General features: G+C 46.7%; 1 long non-coding RNA gene across 1 annotated transcript; it reads left to right on the forward strand.

The window, feature by feature from the left end:
- The first annotated feature begins 2,434 nt into the window (after window positions 1-2,434).
- LOC117064747 lies at window positions 2,435-4,751 on the forward strand. The gene is made up of 3 exons (XR_004429648.1): window positions 2,435-2,623; window positions 3,685-3,895; window positions 4,709-4,751. It is a non-coding gene; the product is annotated as an uncharacterized LOC117064747 (long non-coding RNA).
- Window positions 4,752-9,268: the final 4,517 nt, after the last annotated feature.

Raw genomic sequence — 9,268 nt, forward strand, 5'->3', positions numbered from 1 at the left:
TTTTAAAGAGTAAAGCCTGATATTAAAAAGTGTTGTTATTCGAGTAAAATGGCCAACGTTTCCTTTCTTTTAAGAGCGACTCTTAAATTCCAATTACTCCGCCCCCAAAGACCAGTTGAGAATAACCCCAACTGGAGGGAATTAATTTCCTTAGGAATTTCACTCTTACAAGATTAATGGAGCCCCCCTGCAGAGAAACAGTAAAACTGTAAGTACAGTAGATTTGCACCTGAAGGATACATATTTTAATTTCTGTTCTCAAGCTGCGATAACATCTTCTCCAGCTACTATAAAAAGCATAAATGAGCACCCACACGTCTGCTGAGAACTTGCAACCCCAGGCTCCCGGGTAGCAGCCCCGCCCCGACCCCCCACGCTGCTCGCCTGGGCTCGGGATGGGAGGGCGTGGGATTCGAAGGCCCGGGACAAACAGCCTCCCAGGGCGCCGGGTCGACCCAACCCAGAGCAGAACGCCTGGACCAGATTATCCAAAGTTGACCCCTACCCCACCCCCAGCCCTGCCACCCACCCTGGCACAGCCCTCCCGCGGGGACAATTGGCCTGGACCGAGAATGGGGAGCCTGAACAGTGACCGGTCTCCCACCCGTCCTCCGGAGCCTGCAGCGGGGTTCAGCCTCTGTCCAGCAGACTTCCTGGCCCCAAGGAGGGGCCTTGGGAAGGGTCTCCCCTGACTCCACGTTGAGAGCAGCCCATCCCTTCTCCTTAGCCCAAGCCACTCTGGCAATGGGGACCCCCCTCCCTCTCCCTAACCAAGGACCGGTCTGGGATGGGGAGTGGGGTATGGGCTGTGAGGACTCTTCTCTCAGCCCTTAGGAGTCCAGAACTTATCTGGGAACACATCAGCCAATTTTCTGTTCCCTTTCTTGCCAGGAACTGCTTTTATTGGAAGAAGTCTATGTATATGCGTGCTATAAAGGTTGTTTATGCTGTCATAGCTAGATTTTTATTGGTTGTATTTTTGCTGCACTTGCTTGAAAAATAATTATTTTCAAAGAAAAGAAGAATTACATATCCAGTAAACTAAATAAGACTCACTGTTTATTAGAGACCTCTGACAGCTCCTCAAACATGAAAAAAGATTTCCAAGCAGTGGATGGACAATTTATGTGTAAGTTTATTTGTAAAACAGATTTGAAGACATACTTCATCTTGGCTTTGCCAATAAAAATACATTCCATTTCTTTTCAGAAGTATGTCTTATCTGATGGCTTCACAGTAATCTGGTTTCCCCTAAGAAGCTGAGACTGTCTGGGCAAGTGTGTACCCAGTAGCCCAGTCTAGCCTGGGGTTGAGTTGTGGGACTGCTATGCAGGGGGGAAAAGTGATTATGTCCCACAGGAAGTTCTCTAGAAGAAATGTATTTGTAAGAAATGTAATTCATAAATCCCAACCCAGCTGCTGCAATCTCCAAAAATTACTTAGTTACAATAATTTTCAAACAAGTTTTTAATTGTTTGCAACTTACCGGAGGGAAGAAAAACTCACCTTGGAATTCCCTGCCCATTTTGCATTCCCTGCATAGATTCTGATCTCTCTCCCACCTAGGACGAGCCAGAGTTGGGCGCGAATTGTAGTGCCAGATTCCAGGCTGTAGGTGGCATAAGTGCCTCTTCAGGCGGGCGAAACAGCAGCCTTTGTTGGGCGGCTTCTTTATCCAACCTGAGAAACCACAGCTGAGAATTCACACAAACTGATGCTATATTTGTGGAGGCTCCGCGGACTCACCCAAAACACGTGCTTTTCCCCTGACCTGCAAACTTTTAACACCTTCTTCTTCTCTTCCCGTTTCACTAGGCTATTTGAGATCCTGCAAGATTTATCAAGACCGTGCTGGCCATATGAAAGCATGTTAACACCGGGCGGGAGAGAGGAAGAGCCCTCCACATGTTATGACTGGCATGCACGCTTCCAAAGCATCGTTACTAACCGAAGGCCCAGTTCCTGCGGCGATCACCCTAGACACACCAAATGCTATTTGCTGGTCACTGAGGGTGTATACCTAATTGCCACGGATGTTTACATGCAGCTGCATTTTCTCTCCTTTTGAGTCACAACGTTTTATATGTAAATAGTATTGTGTGTGTGTGTGTATTTATCCTCCAAGTCCAGTTGGAGTTAATTTTCTGCTGTTATTTGTAGTTCGCGTTTCATATCTAAGAAACTAAGGACACAGAGGAGCTTTCCTTGGTGTCACAAACTTTTTTTTTTTTTTTTTTTTTTAAATAGAGATGAGGTCTCACTATGTTGCCCAGGCTGGTCTCCAACTCCTGAGCTCAAGTGATCTTCCTGCCTCAGCCTCTCCAAGTGCTGGGATTACAGGTGTGAGCCACTGCACCTGGCCAACAAACTTCTGATTCTTATAGAATCAGATGTAATTCCTTAGAGACCTGAGAAGTTCTATACTCAGGTTCTTTCATGCTATCTGGCTTCAAGAGTTCTCGCCTGAAGGAGGTCCCTTCCAGGACACTGGGTCCCAACCCACACCACCTCCTTGGAAGGCGTGTGCCCTCTCTTCCGCTAACCTTGACATTCTTTCACAGGCTGCTTTTGCACAGAAGCATCACCTCCCAGAAGGGACCACTGGAGTGGCCTCAGGCACCAGGTGCAGTCAGCGGCTCCTACCTGTGGAAGGCAGTCAGGGTAGAAAGGTCTGGGAAACACTAAAAATACATACAACCCTTACAAACACAACTCGGTGATACATGCTAATAGTTCTGGGCTCCAAACTGGGGCCAAAGCACAGACTCCATAGCTACTTCTAGCATGTAGCAGATGTCACCCAACCTGAAAGCTACTTGGTTGAAACTGAGTTAAATCAGTGGCCACAGCAGTTTTATATTTGCCCCGAGTCCTCCAATGTCTGCCACACCTGCAGTGGCTTCCTTCCCATTCTCTCTCTCCTCTAAAATACAAGTGACATTTCCCCCCAGTGCAGGAAAATGGAACACAGACTATTTTGTTAATCATCTAAATTTGTGTTCTTGAGTTTCTTCTGGAGTTGTCCAGGCTGAGGCTGCATGAACATTGGCCCACCACAAATGCCTCCCTCTGCCGAGAGTGAGGTGGGCCGGTCGGGGCAGAACGCCTGGTTCTTATGGCACCCCTTGCTCACTCAGCTCTGGGAGCCCCCGTGCCAGCGTGCCAGAGGGCTACTCTAAATGAAGTTCGAGTTCCGTTTCAGGAAGGTGGTGAAACAATAAGATAACCCAGGATGACGTGAACAGTTTTGCATTTGCTTCCAACTCTGAAAGGATTCATGGTTCCCACGGCCTTCAGATTGGATGGCACACTTTGGGTTTCAATGGCACGATGATTTTTCTGTAAAACAATGGCTGGCCTTAAATTTCTTCTTCTAGAACAAACCAAAAAAGAAAAGAAAAAACAAACCACTAATTTTTAAAGGATGCATAGGCCCCAGTTGCCTGATGGTATGTAGAAAGAAAGAAAGAAATACAGCGGGAATGTTCTGGTGAGGGAGCTAATTTCCTAAGAGTCAAGTGGAAGCTTGCTGTTGACTCCATGATTAGCCTACGTCTGAGGTCGTATCTATTACTTGCCCATCATATGAAATACGCTTTAATCAGAAGAAACATCTCATTGAAACACTCCATGCCAACATTACTTTCATACTTTCCCACCATAACATATATGTTCTTTTTCCAGTTCGTCGCTGGTTGAAATGACTAAGAAGTGGAAACGGGAGATGCAGGAAGAAAGTCACCCTCCTATGATGAGAGACGGATGTGTGGGGCCCTAATGAGGAACCTTTTACTCCATGAAACCGAGGGAAAGATCTGTGCTGAGCCACATCTGGCTGACTCTGCACAGACACAACAGGGCAGCTCTGCTGGTCACCAAGCCCATCAGCAGCCAGGTGGCCAGTGAGCAGCAGCTGCCCTGAGGGCTGATGGTGGGAGGCAGAGAGCCCAGAGGCCGAACAAACAGAGGGCTCGGTGCCCTGCTCCCTCCTCCTCAGCCCCTCCACAGGGGGCACAGTTTGGCCCCATTTTCAAAACCACTGTTTTATTTCTGTTGTCCCAAACTCTCTGGCCTTCTTCCTGGAGAACACCAAGAGGAATGCTCTCACCAGTTAGGTTGAAACCCTTATTTTTTAGTTTGTGCACATTCTATGTCACTATGCTAAGAGTGACCAGATGTATTAGTCAGTTTTCATGCTGCTAATAAAGACATACTGGCCTGGCGCGATGACTCACGCCTATAATCCCAGCACTTTGGGAGGCTGAGGCGGGTGGATCACCTGAGGTGGGGAGTTTCAGACCAGCCTGGCCAACATAGAGAAACCCCATCTCTACTAAAAATACAAAATTAACCAGGCGTGGTGGCGGGCGCCTGTAGTCCCAGCTACTCGGGAGGCTGAGGCAGGAGAATCGCTTGAACCTGGGAGACAGAGGTTGCGGTGAGCTGAGATCGTGCCATTGCACTCCAGCCTGGGCAATAAGAGTGAAACTCTGTCTCAAAAAAAAAAAAAGACATACCCAAGATGGGTAATTTATAAAGGAAAGAGGTTTAATGGACTCACAGTTCCATATGGCTGGGGAGGCCTCACAATTATGGCGGAACTCAAAGGAGGAGCAAAGTCGTGTCTCACATAGAGGCAGGCAAGGAGCTTATGCAGGGAACTCCCCTTTGTAAAACCATCAGATCTCATGAGATTTCTCACTATCAGGAGAACAGCACAAGAAAAACCCACCCCTGTGAGTCAATTATCTCCCACAACACGTGGGAATTATGGGATCTACAATTCAAGAAGAGATTTGGGTGGGGACACAGCCAAACCATGTCACCGGACTGCCTCTTGAGGGAGTGAATCACAGATGTATTCCTGACCACCTTGTTTTCTCCCTTCTTGAATCAGATAAGTATATAATTCCTTGCCCAGGACTGAGATTGGTCATAACTGTATTTGCCCTAAAGAAACATGTCCTTTTATGATGGGATATATTTATTGAATAACAGTATTCTGTTATTTAATGACTACATGACCACTAACACAGCTGGATGAAGTTGAATTCCAAAGGAATCCCAAGGCATAATCCTATCCTTAAATAAAATATTCTTTTCTGGCCGGGCGCAGTGGCTCAAGCCTGTAATCCCAGCACTTTGGGAGGCCGAGACGGGCGGATCACGAGGTCAGGAGATCGAGACCATCCTGGCTAACATGGTGAAACCCTGTCTCTACTAAAAATACAAAAAACTAGCCGGGCGACGTGGCGGGCGCCTGTAGTCCCAGCTACTTGGGAGGCTGAGGCAGGAGAATGGCGTAAACCCGGGAGGCGGAGCTTGCAGTGAGCTGAGATCCGGCCACTGCACTCCAGCCTGGGTGGCAGAGGGAAACTCCGTCTCAAAAAAAAAAAAAAAAATTCTTTTCTTTGAAAAAGGGTCTTGCTTTTTCACCCAGGCTGGGGTGCAGTGGTGTGATCATGGCTCACTGCATCCTAGACCACCCAGGCTCAAGGGATCCTCTGCCTCAGCCTCCCAAGTAGCTGGGACCACAGTTGTGTGCCACCACACCCAGATACTTTTACTTTTATTTTTCATAGAGATTGGGGTCTATGTTTCCAAGGCTGCTCTCCAACTCCTGGGCTCAAAAGATCCTCTGCTTTGGCCTCTCGAAGTGCTGGGATTACAGGTGAGAACCACCATGCCTGGCCTAAAATGTTCTTTTTTTAAGAGATAGCTATAACAATCTTTAACTATTTAGCAATCCTTTTGGAGGGGGTGAAGGTTGTCTTTTGTTTGTCAGCAAATGTAGTATGTGAGTTTACATGTCTTTGCTTTCATTGTATAATTTCAAATAGTCAGAAAATATTGCATTCACTGGCAATCAATTTATTTTGATTGATAAAAAGGGGTTAATAAAAACCCCCTTAGAAATAAAAAGAAGGTGAATAGTAATATATCAGTCATGGTGCCTTCTTTCTGCTATGCATAAAGAAAACAAGCTTTTTTACTTCTCCCCAATAAGTCTTCTCCCCTTATTTTCTACACCTATGGAGTCATTTATAATCTTTATTATTTCCAACCACACACTAACATGGCATCAGTCATATTGCCACATGCTGGGTTTTTTTTCCTTACTATGTTGTGAGAACTGAGAGGCAAAAATGTCGTATAATTTATATGAAAATACATGTCCAAAATGGATTATCAGACATAACCAATGTGACTTCATACACTTGAAAATAAAAAAAATTTAGGATGAAATACAAAACATCATGGTAAAATTTCAATCTATTGTTGAAACAAAGCATGACTTAGAAAGGACATTGGTGTGTGGCATTTAACAAACATTGTCAAGCTATTAGAAGCAGGGGTAGGTTAAGATGGGAGACAGTACTTTCCAGTCAAACATAAAGCTATTGACTTTGGAAGGTACATTTGTGGTTTATTAATATTTTTATTTATCAACAACACCTATGAAGAAAATGCAAAATGACAGACTATAAAATTCTTACCTTCTGTATACAGCGTGTGTTTATAGTACCATTGTGAGATGGACTTGGGCATATACATTACACAGTGTGTCATATAGATCTCTAATTTGCACTGGTCATAAAGACTTTTTTTTTTTTTTTTGGAGACAGGGTCTTACTCTGTCACCCAGGCTGGAGTGCAGTGGTGAGTGAGATCTTGGCTCACTGCAACCTCCGCCTCCCAGGTTCAAGCGATGCTCATGCCTCAATCTCCTGAGCAGCTGGGATCACAGGTGCCGGCCATGACACCTGGCTATTTTTTTTATTTTTATTTTTAGTAGAGATGGGGTTTCACCGTGTTGGTCAGGCTGGTCTCGAATTCCTGACCTCAAGTGATCCACCCACTTCAGCCTCCCAAAGTGCTGGGATTACAGGCATGAGCCACCGCGCCTGGCCTAAAGTCTTTTGATATTAAATAATTATCTGTTTCTTTATCGTCCTTAAAAAGCACATTTACAATGTCAGAAAATAATTCAGGACACTGGCTTAGATTACAAGTCTGCATGTAGAGGTATTATTTTGAAAGTTGAGGCCAGATGCGGTGGCTCACGCTTGTAATCCCAGCACTTTAGGAGGCCAAGGCGGGTGGATCACCTGAGGTGGGGAGAAGTTTGAGACTAGCCTGACCAACATGGAGAAATCCCATCTCTACTAAAAATACAAAATTAGCCAGGCATGGTGGCGCATGTCTGTAATCCTAGCTACTCGGGAGACTGAGGCAGAATTGCTTGAACCCAGTAGGCAGAGGTTGTGGTGAGCTGAGATCGCACCATTGCACTCCAGCCTGAGCAACAAGAGCAAAACTCTGTCAAAAAGAAAAAGAAAAAGAAAAAGAAAAGAAAAGAAAGTTGAAACATAGTGGGTTGTTACTTTCTTTTTGGTTTTAATGATGTATTCCTGGATTGTTACAAGGATTGCATTTAGGAAAGTCTTTCTCTTTTTTAAATCTCATTTTTATGAGCAGGTAGAAAAGTCTTAAACTGAGTCTTATAAAAGAAAATGCAGCCTAAGCTAAAATGATACTGGAACAAAACCATGACCCTCACCAAAACAAATGTGTGACTTCCCTTGTAGGGACAAGGGCATCCTTCAGGTTCTAATACTCTTAGGCTAGTACAACTGCCCTGTCCACAGGGAGAGGAGAGGGCTAAAGACCGCGTCTAGACAGGACAGATGAGAGACAGCAAAGCGGGAGACACCCCTAGGCAGTCCTATGCAGCTACTCTTTAGTGATGCGATTTGAACATACAAGTGTCAGATGTCACGAGAAAATCACGAAGCAGCATCTGCGTGGCTTGTGCATTCTCACCAACGTGTCTCACTTAACGTCGAGCTCTCTGCTTCACTGGAGCCTCTCCTGCAGAGAGGGCAAGAGGGCAGGGGTACCCCTCCTAGAGGCTCCCCCAGGGCTGGGCCTGAGCAGACACCCCACAGCTAACTGCTGAACTCACCTATCCCTGGCCTTGAGCAGGCATGCACTCTGGGCCCTGCCTGCCCTGGGCGCCAGGACACACAGATAAGCAGACACAGGGCACCTGAGCTCCCTCAGCAAGTCCAGGTGAGCACACGCGGATGGCCAGTAGAAGGGGGAGCTCCTTGGGAGGACCAAGAGCCAGGAGAGGTCAGAGGAGCAAGCCTGAGCCACAACGTGAAGTCCCCACGCAGCACTGGCTGGAGCTTGCAGGAGGAGAGAGGCGGAAAGTGCATGGCATGAAGCCAAGCCTGGAATGCACGGCCCTGGGGTAGCGCAGGCACTGGCAACAGGGTGGTAAGCGGGACCAGCAAGGAGCCGGGTGGGGAGGCAGGCAAAGCCCTTAATCGCACATGGCCCTGCACAAGCCACTTCAGACTCAAAGGGGTGTGTCAGAAGAAAGAGCACACAAGGGTGTGCAACAGAGGCTCATGTCAGAAAGCCACGCCCTGGGCCTTGCACGTCACTCCCCAGCAGAGTGCCCGGAAAGTGCCACTGGGAAATGGAGGCCTTTGGGGTAACTGACAAGATACAGCTGTGGGTTGCTGTTTCTGTTTGTTTTTGTCTAACTCACCTTGTTTTCAGGAAGACTTGCAGCTTAATAAGCAGGCTTTACGTGGGAACCCAAAGGCTACTGGGCACAGAAGGGTGGGAAACCAGATGGACTTGGTTGAATTCAGGTCTGCCACTTGGTGGCCTTGCAGCCCTGGGCACCATGGGCAACTTCTCCGAGCTTCAGTTTTTTTGTCTGAACATGAGGATAGTCCTGCAGTATGACTGTGATAATTAAATGAAATCAAAGTTTCCAGGCTAACTAGCAAAGTCTCTGTTGGCACACTTCTTTCCTCAGTGCCTGCAGTGTGCCTGGCTCTGGACAGTGGGGAACAAGCACTCTGGGGGGTTGGGGGGAGAGTACAGAACATCAACGTGTGAACCCCGAATATCTGAGATGGGTCTCAGTTAATTTAGAAGGTTTATTTTTGCCGAGGTTGAGGATGCATGCCTGTGACCCAGACTCAGGATGTCCTGATGACATGTGCCCAAGGTGGTCAGAGCACAGTCTGGTTTTATACATTTTAGGGAGATACAAGACATCAATCAACATATGTGAGATGTTCATTGGTTCAGTCCAGAAAGGCGGGACAACTTGTAGCAGGAGGGGGCTTTCAGGTCATAGGTAGGTAAGAGACAAATGGTTGACCTCTTTTGAGTTTGAGATGAGCCTCTCCAAAGGAGGCAATCAGATATGCATTTATCTCAGTGAGCAAAGGGGTGACTTTGA

This window comes from Trachypithecus francoisi, unplaced genomic scaffold (assembly GCF_009764315.1).
Source record: "Trachypithecus francoisi isolate TF-2019V2 unplaced genomic scaffold, Tfra_2.0 Contig01579, whole genome shotgun sequence".
NCBI lineage: Eukaryota > Metazoa > Chordata > Mammalia > Primates > Cercopithecidae > Trachypithecus > Trachypithecus francoisi.